Source organism: Sminthopsis crassicaudata, chromosome 4, assembly GCF_048593235.1.
Source record: "Sminthopsis crassicaudata isolate SCR6 chromosome 4, ASM4859323v1, whole genome shotgun sequence".
NCBI classification, from domain to species: Eukaryota; Metazoa; Chordata; class Mammalia; order Dasyuromorphia; family Dasyuridae; genus Sminthopsis; species Sminthopsis crassicaudata.
The window spans coordinates 18247270-18264583 of NC_133620.1; the positions used below are offsets into that span (position 1 = coordinate 18247270).

The 17314-nt window shown below is 41.6% G+C and overlaps 1 protein-coding gene across 7 annotated transcripts in view; it reads left to right on the forward strand.

The window, feature by feature from the left end:
* DAB1 (DAB adaptor protein 1) overlaps window positions 1-17314 on the forward strand; it is a 1320323-nt gene that overhangs the window by 264081 nt on the left and 1038928 nt on the right. For all 7 annotated transcript variants that reach the window (XM_074265817.1, XM_074265819.1, XM_074265820.1 and 4 more), the window contains exon 2: window positions 14409-14549. The gene's annotated coding sequence lies outside the window, so the exon portion shown is untranslated. The remainder of the gene's footprint in view (window positions 1-14408; window positions 14550-17314) is intronic.

The window sequence follows — 17314 nt, forward strand, 5'->3', positions numbered from 1 at the left end:
CTTAGAGTTTTTAGAACAAGGAACAGACACCAGAACAACTTATTGTCCAAGAGCCACATCCAAACCTTGGCCTGCAAGTTACGCATCTGGTTTATATTTTTCAATACAAAAATTTAGGTACTATTACCGAGGTTATTGAGTCCAATTACTTCTTTATCTAGAAGTCTAGAGAGTTAAATGATCTGACTATATAGTACATAACAGAAGCAGTTTGGAATCTGATTCCCTTAGTGACTAATCTAAGTTGCACCACCAGCCTGAGTGACTTTAACTAGATTAAAATTTAATTGGGAAATATTTAGCAAAATAAAAACAAATTCAATAAAACATCGATAATCCACCACAACTTGGGCCATTGCCAATATTTTTTTTTAATTTTTTTTATTTTTGTCTTGCTACTGGATTTTGGTGACTCAAGAAGAGAGACTGAGGCTCACGATTTCTAACTCTGTCTCAATTCAATCCAATTCATATGCATATCACCAATATTCCAAAATCACGATGCTCTTGGTCCTCTTCAAAATCAAAAGATGAATAACAGCATCATGGGCTAAAACCAAGTCAAAATATAGTCACAGGGATCCTTGTATATGAATGAACGTGCCCGATTTCTTTCGAGTTGGACGTCACTATGCAAATAGGCATTCATGCATGTATTACATATGTATACATGCACACACATATGTCATAGATCTTGGTGGATTTTTCCCATTCCTGTCTTTTTTGAGTATAATTAAGTTCCCTCTCTCTCTCCTCCCTGCCTGAATTTCCTGTGCAAACACACAAAGGCATATCCCTGTTCAGAAATAAATGGTCCCCACCCAGGAATGAAATTCCACAAAACTGATTGTTTCCCTAGTCAAAAATAGGCCCCTATTGTGTTCAGCTGGGAAGAAACCGAGTTAAGAGGCGGGGATGCATTTTAACTGGTTTACAAAACCTTTTAGGCAGCTGACCTTCATGCTTCATGCAAAATGTGTGCTGCAAATAACAGGTTGGGGTCCCCAAATTATTAACACCTAGTTGGAAATGGGCATCTCTGGAATACAAAACAAGAACACCTTCCATCAGATTTTGAAATCTCATTCAGGGAACTAATGTGCCTCCCACCTAATTTGCCAGGAGCTGTAGGAGTAATTATGGGGCCAGCATCACCCAAAATTGTATTCTTAATTGTAAAATGAATTTGCATCAAAATGAAGTCACCTTGGCTTGACTAGGGATTATTCTACTCCTCTCCCCTACCACTACTTTGGGCACAAAAGGAGGGAGGAATCTGGTTTGCATTTGATAGGTTTACCATCCTCAAAATAATTAGGGCAAAGCATTAATTAGGAAAAAAAAAACACCAGACCACCCAGGAGTTCCAGCAGAAAATGCAGAGCTGTAATTTTGGCTGTTTTAAGTTTTTAGCATAAGTCAGTCATGTCATCACTTAATCAGTTAGCTGATACCTTTCTGTGGCTAATGTCAACTCCTTTGCATGGTTGATCACACTTTTCAAGCATTGATCAGATCCATTCTGGTTCTGTTTGGCTTACAACATCAATATGATTCTTAAACTGCTTCGTAGATTCATAGAAAGGTCATTAGAACACATTAGGAGGGAGATTACAGGAGCCTTACAATATAGAATTCTAGAGCTGGGATGGACTTTAAGGCATGGAAAGTGAAGAGTCAGAAGGAAACTTAGAAGATGCAAGGTTAAATATAGAACCTCAATTATAAGTTACTTAAGGACAAGGATCATCTCATGATTGTTTCTTTATCCCTGTTGCCTAACAATGTGTCTTATGTATAGTAAATGCTTAATACACATTTGTTCAATATCTGAAGAGACCCTAGAACACAGAGCAAAAGATCTTTGAATACAGGATAAAAGACTCTAGAACAGGGGTTCTCAAACTACAGCCCATGGGCCACATACGGCCCGCTGAGGATGTTTATGCTCTTGCCTCGTTATGGCAAATGGGCTGAGGGGTGGAGACAGAGTGTGAGTTTTTGTTTTTACTATAGTCCTGATCTCCCACAGTCTGAGGGACAGTGAACTGGCCCCGTATTTAAAAAGTTTGAGGACCACTGATCTAGAAGATAGAATGTTAAGGCTTAAAATGTTAAAATTGTCTCTTTAGAAACCATCCAACCATCCTGGTCTGTCCAGTCCATTCCTTCCCAATAGATGAGGAAGCTAACGATGGTGAGGAAATCAATCAGTCAATTTGCATTTTATGAAGGCTCTCTTATATACTAGGAAGAAAGCCAGAAAGAGTCCTTGCTCTTAAGGAGTTCTCTGTGGAATGGGGAGACAGCATCCAATCAGCTGTATGTAAACAGTTCTAAACAGAGAAATTAATATGGGATAGTTAGTCTTAGAGGGGAGACACTAAGCTCAGAGAACTGGGAAAGACTTCTTACAGAAGCTGGGACTTTAGCTTAGACTTGGAGGAAACCAGAAAGGTAAGCTGAGAAGGGGGAATCATTCAAGCATAGAAAACGTGTTTCCTGATGGAAGATGTTCAGAGGTAAAAGATGGAGGTTCTGTTTGAGGAACATCAAGGAAGTCAATGTCATTGGATGGTAAGGTGTTGGGATAACTAGGTGAGAACTCGGGTTGTCTGGATAGTGACAAGGTGAGAATTCAGGTTGGACAATTACAAGGTGAGAACTCAGGTTGACTTGATGGAAGGAGCAGGCTCATTGGCTGAGGTGGTTCTTCCCAGAAGCCCTTGCATTATCCCACGCCCATTCTCTGGGAGAATAAAAGAGAGGACTCCCAGAGATAGAAGAAAAGACTCTGCATTGCATCAGGCTTGACGGGGCTCTCTGCAGGAAGGGAAGTCACTTCTCTGGACAAGAGTTAACAGCAACTGCCTGGAGACAACGGTTCGTTACAGGAAGAAGAATCTGTCGGAGAGATTTGAGGAGAAGACACAGCAGATCTCTTCCCAGAGAGTGATCCGGCAGCTTCTAGAGACGACAGCTCGTTACAGTAAGGTATATGGAGGAGTGGAAAACTTCAAAAGATGGGAAGGGAGGAAGGGCCAGGCTGTGAAGAGTTTTGAAAATCAAGCAGATGATTTTCTATTTAGTCGTGATGATTCCAGTGGAATAGCTGCTATTAGAACATGGGTTTCTTTATTCCTGATTCATTCCTCTTTTCGCATGCACTTAGAAGCATATACATGTGCACCCACATTTTTATAAGAATCCTTTCATACCAATCACACCATTTCCGGTCTGTATTGCTGAGCCATTTTCTGGAAGACTGCTATAAACCCATTTTGGACTTTCTATGGATTTCAACTTTCTAATTGCTTTGAATTTACTATATGACTAGGCTGGGGATTACTTTGAAGTAAGTATGAAAGAATAAGAAGGCTTTTGCAAGAGGCAATGTAGCAACGGAAGTGCTTTGAAGGGATTCTATTTTGAAGTTCTAAGCTAAGAGAATTCTAGGCTAATATGGTACAAGGCCAAGCTCCTGGACTCCCCAGTGATAGAGGCTGTGATCTTATTAGAGGCTCTCTTGTTAACATGAAATGCAATAACTGGGCTTGCTTCTCTCTTTTCAGTGACCAAGATCTACAATCCTATTTTGCTTCCTGGCTTCCCAAGAGTTCTCTTGGGGGTATGCAGATCCAAGTATGAGTTACTCTTGTAGAGAGTCTTGTGTACCAGCCTCATGCCTTCACAGGCTTTATGGTATTTCCAACTAACCCAAACCTGACTATGTTGGCTAGGATTGATCCCCAGGTTCCTTTCCTGTGGACTTAAACAAGGACATATGTTAGCTTTTTTCATCTTTCCTGGAAGGTTTCATGAAGGATCTGACAATATTGGGAGTGGACCTGAAACCAGTAGGGTAAATTAGGTCTAGAACTGCTTTTGAGTACAGGGATCAATGGCCTCTCTGGCATGGAAGCAGGGCAATGTATTCCATTGGTGATCAGAATGATGAATATCAAAAGTTTGGGTAAAGATTCATTATTTTGATATTGTGGACTTTCCTTTCACTGAATCCTGGCTCTCTAGTTCTAGAGCTGGGAAACCCAGATCCATCTTTAGAACCTCAGGAACACATCTAGGTCAACACTCATAATGGAAAAAATTAAATAACTTGCCCAGAATTACTCAACCTGCAAGCAGGGTGTGAACCAAACTGATTTGTTTCCAAGCAATCCGTGCCTTGGTGGATGACCCTTTGTGGAATCAGAATCCAAGTATTTTGGAGTTGGAAGGAACCTCAGAGGCTTTCTAAGCTGACCCCCAACTAGATCCCAGTTAGTTTGAATAATGAATTCTGCCAGGGAGTTGCATTATTCGAATTCACACTGCATATTTCCACTGGGCTGGAACCAATTACCATATTTTACATAATTATAACTGAATACTGTGAATTCGAATACATGCAACTACTTCTCAGGATTCATTATTCACCCTAATAGGGACCTCATTTCCCCAAAGCAGTCCATGCTACAACATACATTATAAGTGGTCTCTCAGCCTCTGCTGAAAGTCTTCCAATGAGCGGCAGCCTGTGAGCTCCCTCTGCCACTTATTCTACTTTGGGATAACTTGAGTCATTAGGTCATGTTTTTCTGACATTTTTGCCCTGGTCCCCTCAGATGCTTGTGCATCAATTTCTCAGGCTCCCTTTTATTTATTTTGTATATAATTACATATGTAAATGTTTTTCTTTTCTCCCTACCCCCATACAAGTGTTAAAGTCCTCCAGAGCAAGTGATTGATTGACTGATTGGCCAGCAAACTGGCATTAGAGTTGGGGAGTTCTGAGTCAGCAAGGGTGAAACTAATGAAAGCAGGGTTGGCCAAGGATAAACCTAAAGATGCAGGTTCTTTGTTTTCTGCATTTTCCTACCTTCCTGATATGGAAGACCCAGGACTAGTAAGACTAGAAGGCATTAAGAGTACTGCAGAGCAAGCCAGCACTAAGGAGGGAAGGGTTAATGAGCAGCAAGGCAAAGGGAGGCTGGGAATCTGAGGTTTATGGGGGAGAAGGACACAAACATGCTGGGGGAAATCTGGTTATGGGATCAACAGGGAAGATACCTGGATAGGTTGTGGTCATATTTGTCCTCCTCTTCCTCCTCCTCTTCTTCTTCCTCCTCCTCTTCTTCAGTCTTCATCCTTGTAACAGCACGTGCTTTATATATTCATATCAGTCAATCATTGGACATTACATGCTTACCATGAGCAGATATTGTCCTGGGGGATCGAAATTCCCAAGTGACCTGATCTCTGTCCTTTGAGAAGCTTCTAGTTGAGACTGGAGATCAAGTGTGTAGGAATAGAGTAGATAATAATAGTAATTAGTAATAATAATGATGATATTTATAATATCTATGCTAATATCTCTATAGCATAAGCCTGGATGTAGTTGATAATCATTATCTCACTGGATCTTCACCACAACCTAGGATGTAGGTGCCATTATTACTTCCATTTTGCAGATGAGGAAACTGAGTCAGAGAGCATTGTTAAGTGGCTTGCCTGGGATCACACAGCTATTGTCAGATTTGGACTCAGATTGTCCCAGCTCCAAGACCAGCACTCCATTCACTGTGTCACTTAGCCAGAAATGAGAAGGCAAACCCTCAAGTAGCTAATGAAGCCCTCCAGAAAGGCGGTCCCGAGGAAGTCCTGCTGTCATAGCCTGGCTGCTTCTTTTTCATGGGGCTCCAGGACTTTGTGGACTTTACCTGGACTAGAATCTTAATGGGATACTGGCTCACCAAGTTCTTATTGTGATGTTGTGGAAAGCACCCTAGTTCCCAAGTCAGCAGATGGATGTGGGTTCAAATCCTGACTCTACCACTCATGATTTGCAACTGGATACGCTATCTTTTGTCTGTGGGTCTCAGTTTCCACAAATGCAAAATCCACTACATTACCTCTAAGGTCCTCTAGAGGGATCCTTCAGTCCCAGATTTCCACTCCCCTGGGATTAGGAAGATTTCATCCAGCTATAAATCCACGGCTCCATTTTCTTAGGATCTCTAAACTCCCTACCATGCTAAGATTGACCTGAAAGCACCTTTCCTCACTCTCTCCATCTCTGCACCTGTATTTCTCTGAGCAGTTTTGATCCACTCATCTGGAGAAGTCTCTCAAGGCGCCTCACACTTAGTCCGCAGTCACTAAGTGCAATTGAGCTGGAGTCTCCTCTTGCCCAAGTGGACAGATAGAAAGCCAGCCTGCTCGGGGTCAGAGTTGAAGCCTTCTAGTGTGGGCTAAGCTGCAAATGTCACTCTGTGACACGCCCAAGCATTGAGAACCCTTATCTGGGTTTTCTTCTTTCATCAGTCAGGGGAAAAGAAATTATTTTGCTTGTAATTTTGATGAGCTAGATGAACATTCGGCTACCATCCAAAGCATGCAGACCTCATCGGCGCTGGGGAAAATTATTAATATTTGACTGGTGGACTTGCTTGAACAAATGCAATAAAAAATGTTCTGTGTCCTTGCGAGCTGGAAAAGCAGATGGCATTCGGAAGCTGAGCTGCATCCAGCAGTTTGAAATTTTAAATTAAATCTATTTGAAGCTTTGTTTGTGCTTCCGGCAAGCCTCCCCTTCCAATGAAGGAGCTGGGCTGATTCAGGCCCTTTTTACCCTGGACAGTTTGGAAAAGGATACTGGGGTCTGCTTGGCCTTTTAAAGCCCACACCCTTTCGTAGGGCAGATGGGAAAAGGAAAAGCCTTTGGAAAGATGATTCTGTGCAAATATCTCTTTATAAGGCTGGGGAGATGAAATGGGGCAGGAAGCCATGTGTTTGCTGGAGCCCAGCGGGTTGGGGTCACTGGGTTAGGTGGGCACTGTGGCTTGAGGCCTTTGGATTTCCACAGCAGACTTTGGTTCTGTGTATGTCTCCATCACTAATCACTTCCTTTGGGAAGCTGGGGCTCAGATGTGGAAGCAGGAACACAGGGAGACCGTCCAGCCCTGCAGGGCTGGGTTAGTGGGATGGACAAGATTATATTGAGGGGTATCTGATGGGCTTTGTCATTTGCCCATACATTTAGCTGGCATCCAGGCTGACTCAGAGCTACTGCTGCCTTTGGATGCCCCAAAACATCCATCTTTAAAGAGCTGGAACTGCAGTCCTGGATGGACGACCTTCTGGATGGACCCTGCCTTCCTAGATGGACTCTGCCCTCCTGGATGGACGGGTCCTCCTGAAGGGGATCAATCTCTTCTAATAAACTCTGGCTCAGTTGAAGGCACATTTCCTCATGATCCATTTCTCTGGGTCTTCCTTTTAGGAACATCCAATCTTAGAACTTAACGGGGGTGGGGGACAAAGTTCAAGAACACAGAAAGTACTTGAGCTGAAAAAGACCTTGGACCATATAGAAGTGATCAGAGCAGAAAGAGATTTAGATGACAGCAGAGAGCTGGGACAGACTTTACAACATGGGATGTCAGAGCTAGGATAAGACAGGGGATGTGAGAGCTAGGAGGGAGCTTAGAATAAGGAATGTCAGGGCTAGGACGGGTGTAGAACAGGAGATGTCAAAGCTGGGAGGGAGCTTAGAACATTCTGGTCAAAGAATAGAGAATGATGTCTAGCTTTGACACCTTGCAACAGAGATGTAGTCCTGGAAAGATATTCTGCTCAGTAGCTAAAGGAGATCAAGCTTCTTTGCTTTCCTCTGCTTTATTATGTCCTTAACCCAGAGTAGAACTTGCAGTTATCTGTCAGATCTTAGGTTTGGGTCATACATATGCTGTCCCCAAAATGAATGAACAGAGTACTCAAAAAAGTACTCAATATAAAAGTGATTAAGTGCAGGGAAGCTATTTATTCTGTCTAGCACAAAAGCCGTACTTGCAGGAAAACACAGAGGAAGCATAAGTGAGCATTGACTAACACTTAAACCAGGATACAGCCATCCATCATCCCTATTATACTTTCCTGTGACGTTGATAGTTAAAACATTAAAACATACAAGACTTTGTCAGATTGCTGAATAGACATCACTTTTCCCCTTGGCTCTTGATACAGGGTGAACTCATTCAATGTCCCTTTCTTTGGGAAGCCAGGGGATGGCTTGGACTATTTCTCCTGGTAGTGAAAGATTGTGCGGGAAGAAATGGGGCGCCTGCTTCCAGTTACTTCTGCCTCTGAGTCCAATCACCACAACCTGAAGCCCCCATATCAGGATTGCTGTGCTCAGGGAGAGAATTACAAAGCAGAAGTCTCAGGCTTAGCTTCAGATTGAGGAAAAATGGATTTTTTAAACTTAATAATATCTTATTTTTCCAATTACATGTAAAGACAGTTTTCACCTTTCCTTTAAAAATAGATTTTGTTTTTCCAAATACATGTTCACCATTCTTTTAAAAATAGATTTTATTTTTCCAAATACTTGCAAAGATAGTTTTCAACATTCACTTCTGCAAAACCTTGTGTTCCAAATAAAAAATGCATATTCTTGCTGCTGTATTTTAGCAGTCACTGGTGCAGCTGTGTGAGGGGGAACCCCATCCTTCTTGCTGTAAGTCAGAGGAGAGTCTCACATGCTGGACACACAGGAAGAGAGGGTTCTAGGGGGTAACCATTTCCTTTTCTTGGCTTGGTGGGCAATCCTCTTGGATTCACCATCCTGCTCTCTTCAGTGAACATCATGGAGATCAAAGCAAAAGTCTTCTGGAGCCAGACCACTCATTTCCTTGTCCCCTTCAACATCATCTCCAGTTCATGTATCTTGTTTATCCATGGTTGTTTGCACATTGTCTTATTCATTAGAATGTGAACTTCTGGAGGGGAGGGATTAACTTTCACCTTTCTTTGAATTTCTGGTTCTTCCAACCTGGCTCCTAGTAGGTCTTTAATAAATGCTTACTGATTGGCTGAGGAGAAGCAGATTGGAGAATTTGTCTCAGCTCTGAACACGTTCCACAGAACAACCAGAGCTCTCTTTTTGGGGAGGGAGCTGTGCTCCCTTAATCACCCCCATAACACACAGAATGTTAAGGATGGAAAGAATCCTATATGTCATCTTGCCTTATTTCTTTATTTTTTAGATGAGAAAATAGTCTCAGGGGTGGGGGTCCGGGCTTGATCCTAGATGATCCAGCTTTCAGATTTGGGACTAGTAACCAGATCCTTACTGACCAGCCCTCATTCCTTTAGGCTCTTGGAGTCCACATAGATTGTTCCAACCCCAGAGATGTTAGACACAAGCCGATTCAGCCCATGACTCATCAGAGGAAAGCAGAGGAGACTTAATGGCTGATTTCCCATAACTGAATGACTGTTATGAGCTATTGATTGGATTTCTTCTGTATGGTGACAAGATGAGAAATGTAGGATCAAGGATGTCGGTTGTAGGAAGGAAATGTTTAGCCAGACCCATGAAAGAAGGGATTGCAGCTGTGTGAAAAGAGACCTGAACAATGATTGGGGGTCCTTGGGACACATGGAATGAACCTTCTGTCCCAAGGAATCAGGGCACTATTTATTCTATTTTAGACTCCAATCATGACAAATGTACATGATAAATATGGTAAAAAATCCTCAGCATATATTTGATTTAGAAATTTCCAAACAAAGAAATCTTTGCATGACATTTAGACCATGAAAAAGTCTATTTGTTACCCACCAAGGGGCCCTAGCTTCAGCCTCATACAAAAAGAAGAAAAAAAGAAAGAAAGGGAGGGAGAGAAGGAAGGAAGGAAGGAAGGAAGGAAGGAAGGAAGGAAGGAAGGAAGGAAGGATGCATGTGACTTAGGCCTATTATAGGTGGAGGTACTACCATTCCCTTTTAGAGACTTCAGGAATTACAGAACTATACCACTGAGATATCCATCTGTTGAGACTTTCTCCTCAGTGTTCCTCAAATGCAGATTTTCCCGAGTGGGAGTCACTGCACCTCAGGAGTACACAGAACCAGGTCTGGAGTTTGAGTAGCCCACATCAGCCACTCCATTCTCTCCACAGCCCTCTCCATTCAGGCACTTGAGTCTTGTGCACAGATGCCATTTCTGCTCCATCCCTCCTCTGCCTCCTAGCCATATTCTAGGGATTTGACTCTGCTTACTATGGTTGGTACCCATACTCTTGTCCAATACAATGCTAACTCCTCTCCTACTTGGTTCTCTCTTGGTTTTTTTCTAGCCACTTTGGCCCAAATTGGGGGGGGGGATAGATCACACCTGCATCTCCCTCTCATCCCAAGAATAAAGAGGATGAAACTTATTTCTCCAGGTCAAGAATGGTCATATATTCACAAGCTAGGGCACGCATTTAGAGCCATCTAAGTGAGGCTCCCTAAATTATTAAGGGGTATGGCAGTGGTCCTCAAACTTTTTAAATAGGGGCCAGTTCTTTGTCCCTCAGACTGTTGGAGGGCCAGACTATAGTAAAAACAAAACTCACACCCTGTCTCCGTCCCTCAGCCCATTTGCCATAACCCAGCAGGTGCATAAAAGTCCTCAGTGGGCCGTGTCTGTCCTGCAGGCCGTAGTTTGAGAACCCCTGGTCTACCATATGAACACTTCTTAGAATTATTAAGTGAGATAATACATATATAAAGTGCTTTATAAACATTAAAATTCCATATAAATGCTAATAACAATAATACTATTCTCACAGTCACAAATCATCTATGAAGGGGCCATTCAGAATCACCTGTCTGGAAAGATAAACTCCATTCCATTGCATAATGTCAAGTGACTTACCTAGAGTCACACATCTATTATATATTTGAAGAAGGATTTTGTTCTTGACTCCAGATCCAGAGCTCTATTCATGGTGACATAGATAGAATTATCCAGAGATGTTCCACGGATATCACAATATTCTACAATATCACAGAAAACAAAACTGAATCTCATAAAAATTAATTAACTTGCTTAAGTCACATGCAAAGAAGGCTAAGAGAAAAATCAAGATCCACAGCCACATAGCAGGTTTCCCACCCCCACCCCCACTCCCTGAATCACTATTGATCTACTCTTGCGATCTTTCCCTTGGACATCTCCATATTTTTGATCTCACCCTCTCAGCCTAAGACCTCTGTACTTGCATAAGTAACTGAGGATTTATATGATCCATGTTTGCATGTGAATGGTGGATGTGACCACCTGAAGTGAGCCTCGAAGGAAGAGATGTAAGAAGTATGGAGCAGGAGAAGAGGAAGCCAGCCTCCCCTCTTTGACCCTCATTTTCCTCCTCTATCAAAGGGGTTTCTTTGCCCTGTGCTGCTTCCCCCAGGAGAAGCAGGGGTCCCAGACCATCATGGATGAGAAAGCAGAAAATCTGCAAATGTTCAGTATGCTTATGAAAAGGGGAGACCCACAGGCAGATCACAGCCATGCTCGGCTGGTTAGGGAGTTCATTTTCAGATAGTTCTTTCTTGAGTTCCTCGTTAGGGAAGCTTTATTAATTTCTCATCTAACAGCAGGCTTTCTGAAAGGGTCTGGTTTTATATAATGGAACCCAACAACCCCCTGGACTCATAAATTGTGTCCTTCGTCTTCGCTGGGGTCGCCAAAGGCGACCTCTCTCCAGAGTTACACACCAGCTGCTGATGGGTGGAGATGGGTTAATTTTTAATGCAGACACTTTATCTCTGGAAAGATGGGGCTGGAACTTGGGAGCTGGTGGCCTTTGGGCTGGAAGGAGCATATTTCTTCACAGCCCTGAGCAGGCTGCCGCCAGTCTCCACCATCTTGTGGGGAGTGAGGGCTGACGTGTCTGCAGGAGGTGACAGCCAGTGCTCGTTTTCCTCATATATCCCAAGAATTCTCTTCTCACTTCCTTGCTCTCGTGTCCTTTTCTGTGCTTGGCTGTTAATTCTCTGTGAAGAACGATGGAACAGGCAGGAATGCTAGAATCATAGCTTTTAAGCTACTAAGGACAAATGAGGAAAATGTGGCACAGGAGGCTTAATAACTGCCCAGGCTCATACAGCTTCTAAGGATCTGAGAAGGGCTTTCATAGGAGGCCTTTGTGTCTCTAAATTCATGGTTCCACCCATGACAATAGGTTCTCTGAATATCAAAATCCCTCCATCAAAGGGTTCTGGATAAGCTTTATTGGCCAAGCAAGGACCTTGACGACACAGGGCGAAAAACACTTTTCTCTATCCTAGTTCCTGTGGCTATCCAATAAACACCTACTAAGTGCCAACTTCATTGTGAACTAGTGGGAGTCCATAGTGCTTGCCACTATACCCGAGGGGCCCAGGCACAAAGAAGTTGGAGAATCTCCTCCGTCCATTATTAAGATATGTTGATCAGACCCATCTGATGGTGGATGGAGTGTTCAACTTAGGCTGTGCACTATCTTCTGTATTTTTCTGATGAAAATACATTTAAAGAACTCAGAGAGCTAAAGAAACTTCCTGCTGCTCTCCTAGTTGGATCCAATGCTTGCTCTCTTGAATTTTTGCCCATAATGGCTATCATTTTCACCTTGGTGGACCATAAGGCTCTGCTGCATTCTTTGCATCTTCTCACATGCACAGGGATGGGTGTTTCTTCTTCATTTTTCACACTTTCAGTCGATCTGAATAAATTTATTATACCTTGAATGTCCTGGAGAAATTTGTATATGGCTCCCTAATGTTGTGACCATGTGTTATGTGTATTTGTATAATATATAGCTCCTACTATGCTATTACTCCATGAGAGTCCAGACCCAGGCTTATTCAATTTGTCTCTCTCTAGATACCTAGGATAATGATCCCTGTTGAGAGAATTTTGCAAAAATTGAAGGCAGCTATGTAAAAATAGTGGAATATATGAGTTAAAATTCAGCCTTAGATGCTTACTAGCTATATGATTCTGGCAGGTCATTTAGCCTCTGCCTGCCTCAGTTTCCTTACCTTTAAAAGGAAATAATAACATTTGTCTCTAGAGTTGTTGTGAAGATCAAGTAAGATCATACTTGTAAAGTGATTATCACAGTGCTTAGTGTATAATATATAAATGCTTATCCCATTTCCCCCTCCCCCCAAGATTGAGGGCAAGGGCCATTTTTGCCTTTCTTTGTATTAGAACAACACATAACACAGAGTAGGTGTTTAATAAATCCTCGATGAGTTGAGTGAAAAATGTGAGGGTAGATCAGAATGGCAAAGATTTCAATTGTATCAAGATCTCTTGGTTATGATTTTTTTCTTTTCATTCCTTCTCCCCACAAGGGGAAGAAGGTAAAAGAGAAACGTATTAAGTTTATTTTTTTTAAACAAAAGAATCTGCCTGAAGAGACTGTCTCCCTAGCCCATATGAATTTCTACTGAAGCTTCATTTGAGGCCATCTTTCCCTCTGGTTACCATGGGTACCAGTATTTCTAGATTTCAGAATGATTGGCTGAGACTTTTGGTCAGTGATGCACCTGATCTTCTCAAGACCAATGGATGTGAGATCAGGAGTCAAGTCCTAGTGAATGACTGAATATTTTGACCTTAGTGATGTGATTTCTCATTATTGGACTCCAATTTCCAAATCTACAAAATTAGGAGTTCGAGATAATCTCTAAGGTCTCTTACCTAGTGTAAAATTCTAAGGTTCTATGTTCTAAGTTACCTTTGATAAATTACAGGCTCTTTTCTGAGGTCCTTTAGGGTGTCTTTCAAAGTATCTTCTAATACTAACATTATTTGTTCTACTCTTTAAACTTCCCTCTTTATTCCAACATTCCTTCCGGTACCCACAATCTATAATCAATTCTCTGAGATTCCTTCGAGTTCTAACATACTATATTTCCAGCTTGTTTTGCTCTGAATTCTACATTCTTTGCTCCAAACCCATCCTCCCTTCTTCAGCTTTATCATTTTATGTTGTGTCCTACAACCTCTGTTCCTAGATCCAAATTTCTATGTTTAAGGCCTTTCTAATTCAATCATTCTGTATTCTAAGAACTAAGATCTCTTCTAGGTTTATTGGTGCTTACTTCTGGGATATATTTTCTCTTTTCCAATTTTTTGACTGTAGAATTTCTTGTAATAGGGAGACCTCCTGTCATTAATGAACTAAGAAAAGTAACAGCAGTATTCAATCTTGGTTAGGGGTTCCTATGGTCATAGATAGAAGAAAACCTACTATACCCTGCCTTAGTCAAACCTCATATGGATGGCTATCAGCACTTTTGGGTTGCACAATATTTGAAGAAAACTGATCAACCAGAGAATTGGAAAGAAACAGATGTAGGTTAAATATTAGGAGAGAGTTCCTACCAAATATAATTATAGGATAAGCTGGCTTGGGAGATTCTGGGTTTCTCACTTCAAGCAGTAAATTGGGTTTGATGGTGGCAGGGATCTTTTATTGATGGGGTTGGACCAAATGGCCACTTCTGGCTCTGAACCCCTTTGATTCAGTGTTTCTGAGACTTCAGTATCTCATTCAGAATTGTTTTTTATCTCTGTTCCCCATAGCGCTGCAGCAAGAATCCTCATCTCGGCCCTCTGAGAACCTTTCACCAGCATCTCTGAGTACTCATCTAACGGTTGCCCGTCTGCCGTGTGAACAAAACACCAAGGAACTGGCAGGAGCATCCAAGGCGAATGTGGGTCCTGGTAGGTCACTGGTTCCTTTGTTCTTCTAGGAGGTGCTATGAATAACCTATCTTGCTCGGCTTATCCTGCACTCCAAATGGCAACTTTCTACCGCCTTGTATAGTCTTCCATAGATCCTAACATATTGAGCCAGAACAGCCACTCAAGATCATGTGGTCTACCCCTTTATTTTAATTTGATATAATAAGATATTATATATAAGATATAGAATAAGAATATTCAGTCAGAACAGGAAAACCGGCTTGTTTTTGATTGTGCAGGTATCAAATGAACTCAGAACTTGTGCATCTGTAGGTCCAGAACTGGATTTGAAGGCAGAGGTCCTGTGTTCAAATTTCACTTCTGTTACTTATGACTTGCTTGAAATTGAGCAAGCAATTTCACTTTGCAGAATCTCAGGTTAGCTTATCTATGAAATGGGTGGATGGGGAAGAGATGCGATGCTTCCTGAAGTCTCCACCAGTGTCTTTATCTCTCATCTTCTGCCTCTCTCAGCATCTCACTTCATGGATTCCCTTTTATGTCGACCAGAGCTGGGGAGTTATCTCGTATTTCTTGCCTTTGTGTGTGTGGGATCTGTGATTTTATTGTCAGTATGCTAAGGGTAATGAAAGGCAAATGATGTCCAACGTGACTTGAAAAAGACAACAACTCACAAACATCAACAAAATTATATGTTCTTTTTTTCCCTGTAGCGATCAACGAGCTACTAATGTGACTTGTTTGCTGTCAATACAGCTTATAATGACATGGTTCCGGGGAGGGGTGCCAAATGTGGCTGGTATTCATTGTACACATGTATTAAATGTAACTTGATCTGTGTTTGGCGGCACACGTACTCCTGTTGCTAATTCCGAGCTGTGGTTTCCCTTCCCCAAGGGATGATTAAGAGGAAAACAGGAATTGGGACTGGGATTGCTATTTGGCAGTGTTAATAATAGACTTTATTTCTAGAGCAAAAACACTTTTCTCACCACGACCTTGAGAGGTAGCTAGTGCAGGGATCAGTTTTTGTTTTTTTTTTTTTTTTTTTTTTTTTGCTGCTTTGTGGAGGGGAAAGCTGAGGCTCCCAGGGGCAAAGCTACTAGTCTAAACTCACATAGTGAATACGTGTAAGGGCTGGATTGGAAGCCTCATCTCCTTCTAAGTTCAATGCCCTTTAATTTGACTAAAGTCATCAGAATCAAAGATGGAGACCTAGGAGAAACCATAGAGGCGATCCAATCCAACACCATCATTTGACACATGGGGATGCCATGGTGGTCCTTGCTCAGAGTCAGGCAGCTATGAAGTATTGAGGCAAGGATTCAAGCCTATGGCATCTTCCTGCTGTCTCATGCTCTGTCTCTTTCTCTCATACTGCTTCCCTCCATATTCCAGCCCTACTGGATTTTTCACTATGCTTCATATGTTTACGTGCCTCAAACTTTCTTGTTTTTTTTTATCTTTTAGAGTCTTTGTTTTTTAATGGTTGTTTTTTTATCCCTGAAAAATAAAATAATTACGCAAAACTGGCCAACATGGCCAATGTGTCTGATGATGAATATACAGTTCATTCCCCACCCATTGTCCTGAGAAGAAGAGACTGGATGAGTATTGATTAAAAGAATGGAGGATGTTCAGCCTGGGGAAGATAAGACTTGAGGAGGAGGAGAGATGCTAGGGCCGTCTTTATGGATTAGGATAGGCTGCCTCACGGAGGGATTTGACTTGTTCCATTTGATCAACTAGGAACAGTATATGGAAGTTTCAAAGGGAATTACGTGGCAGTTCACAGTAAGCTTTCCAATGATTAGAGTTATCCAAACTAGACTAGATTTCCCATTCAATGGAAAATCTTCCTTTGTCTTCCTAGGTTTTCTAGCCTTAACTTCTCTTTTAATACAGTCCAGAATCATCAATTACATTTTGTACATCTATTTTTTATTTAATTTTTTTGGATGTCTGGAACTTGACATGGAATCTTTTAGTATCTCCAACTCAACATATCCGTCATAGAGTCAATGATCTTTCCCCTGATTAAGATTCCCCACCATGTTCTAACCTTCTCCAATATTGTCTAGATAGCTCCACCCTCCTAGTCTTGCAGGCTTGGAACCTAAGTGTTGCAATACCTCTCATTATTTCTCTTACCACATATCTAATATGTCATGAAATCATATTATTTCTACCCTTACAACTTCTCTTCTATTTTTTTTTATTTTTTATTTTATTAATTTATAATTATACATTTTTGACAGTAAATATGCATGAGTAGTTTTTTAAATAACATTATCCCTTGTATTCATTTTTCCAGATTTTCCCCTCCCTCCCTCTACCCCCTTCCCTAGATGACAGGCAATCTCATACATTTTACATGTGTTACAGTATAACCTAGATACAATATATGTGTGTAAATCCAATTTTCTTGTTGAACATTAAGTATTGGATTCCGAAGGTATAAGTAACCTGGGTAGATAGACAGTAGTGCTAATATTTTACATTCACTTCCCAGTGTTCCTTCTCTGGGTGTAGCTGTCTCTGTCCATCATTGATCAGCTGGAAGTGAGTTGGATCTTCTTTATGTTGAAGATATCCACTTCCATAAGAATACCTCTTCATACAACATTGAAATGTACAGAGATCTTCTGGTTCTGCTCATTTCACTCAGCATCAGTTCATGCAAGTCTCTCCAAGCCTTTCTGAATTCATCCTATTGGTCATTTCTTACAGTGCAATAATATTCCATAGCCTTCATATACCATAATTTACCCAACCATTCTCCA